Genomic DNA, 2319 nt, shown 5'->3' with positions numbered 1-2319 from the left:
TTAAATATCGGTGGGGTGGCCGATGTCCGATATTCAGTTTTAAGGCCGATACAGGCCGATACCGATAGGGGGCTGATTATATCGTGCATCCCTAGCAAGAAATGATACTTAAAGAAAAATACATCCTTACAACACAGCATTTCCTGACATCCGAATGAATCCTTCAAGCTCAGTTAATGGTGTCTCATTGAGAAGTGTTCCTTGTGTGCTGTTCGGAGTCATAGAGAGTTGGAAGGACATGAGGTTTTGTGTCGCCTTGGTGTCGTCAGTTTTGTACTTTTAATCACAATCATCAGATTATGCTGACCAGTAGCGAGCAACAAGTCTGCCTGGAAAATGGAAATTTCCAAAGAGGAGTTGTATTTCTCTGTGTTTTTGTGCTGTAATATGCCTCATTAGCTTATCTCTTTATGTACGCTTTGTTATGGTCGCTGTACACTCATCTTTAGTGCTAATAAAAACACAGTTTGCAGCAGCTATTTTTAACCCATCCTTGTTATTCGAGTTATGCTTTAGGAATAATGATCACTGGTAAGAAAAAATAGTTTAATCTCCTGTATTATTACACAGCTGTTGAACCCTTTTTTTTTCTTTTTAAAGACATTTGCTGGTAAACCAAACTTTCCTTTTTCTTTTAACTAAAATAATGTAATATCATCTTAAAAGAAAAGAAAATATTCCATTACCTCCAGAGTTTATTACATTAAAACAACAGATAATACAGGTTTCTTTCTCTTCTTTATCTTCTCCATATAGTGATAATACCTGCCGTTTGTAAGAAGTTCTGTTTGCAAATTGTTTCTGTTTTTGAGATTTACAAAATAAATCCAAAACTCTCCATGTTGACATCAGGCAGCACATGCAAAATCCTTATTTAAATAAAGCTGCCTGCACCACTTTTGCACCTGTTACCAACAGGGCCCCTATCTTGATCATGCAGATAAATGCGCAGTTTTTTGTTTGCTCAAGCAACTTTGACCTTCTTATTAGAGTAGATCAGGGCTAAGTTTTATGTAAATGAATAAACATGAACGTATCAGATTTTGGTTTAAAAAAAAAAAAATTAAATCCACAGATATGTTTTTTCTACATTTTATGATTAATAACTGTGATCATGAGTAGGAGCGTGCATGCACACATCTTACCGGTAGGCCAACGTGGAAGGTGGCAGGCATCCTTCGCAGAATCGCCGGATCTACATCCTGTGGCCTGTTTGTGGCTCCCATCACCATCACCTGTAATTTCACAAAAGCCCAGACATCTTTACCTGGCAGGTGTTTAAAAGTTTTAAGAGAAGCCTGTCTTATCTTTACCTTGGTGGTTAGGGAGGTGTCAAGCCCATCCCACAGGCTCATGAACTGGGCCTTCATCATGGCTGTGGCCTCATGATCCAGACTGGAGCGATTTCTTAGAAAAGACTCTAAAATAAGAGAGCCAAACACCATCTAATAAAACTTACATAGATTAAGGGGAATCAAAAACGGTCACTCTTAAAATAACATAAAAAAAAGCTTGAGATTATTTCTAGAAATAAAGGGATTATCTGATTATCCTCTTACGTTCTGTTTAAATAAAAGTATTTCAGGACATCCATGATGTGCAACTCACCGATCTCATCAATAAAGATAATACAGGGTTGAATTTTTACAGCTAAGGAGAAAACGGCGGCGGTCAGTTTCTGGGACTCCCCGTACCACATATCCGTCAGCGTGGACGCCTGAAGGTTGATAAACTTGCACCCAGAGGCTTTTGCTGTTGCCTTGGCAATCATGGTCTTCCCACATCCCGGAGGACCAAACAATAACACACCTGTAAACAACAAAAGAAAGAAAGAAAGAAAGCCTGAAGTCTAAAGATTGAACTAGATACCCACTGCAGCTAAATTTAGAGCTCGAGTCGACCTGAGGCTTTTTATAAAGCTGAAGCATTTCTCTCACAGTCAAATGGATAAATCTCATTATATGCTTTAACCTTGTCTAACCCACAGCTTGAGGAAGGTCAAGATAAATCCTATTAATTCTTTAATTGTTGCTTTATTTTAACTCTTAATGTCTGCAAGATGTTTTAAAGAACCCAAAAACATTTTTGGAATAACGTCTTTAACTATGTTGTTATATTTATTACAGGGTTTATACAGGAATGAGTAACTCGAATTTAATGCTTTTTAATGCCCTTTTAATGCTCTTAGATATAATTGTAATGTCATCAACAAGTACCCATGACTCTCATCTATCTATCTATCTATCTATCTATCTATCTATCTATCTATCTATCTATCTATCTATCTATCTATCTATCTATCTATCTATCTATCTATCT

This window comes from Cyprinodon variegatus, unplaced genomic scaffold (assembly GCF_000732505.1).
Source record: "Cyprinodon variegatus isolate N-32 unplaced genomic scaffold, C_variegatus-1.0 Scaffold446, whole genome shotgun sequence".
Taxonomy (NCBI): Eukaryota; Metazoa; Chordata; class Actinopteri; order Cyprinodontiformes; family Cyprinodontidae; genus Cyprinodon; species Cyprinodon variegatus.
This window is presented reverse-complemented; position numbering follows the sequence as displayed.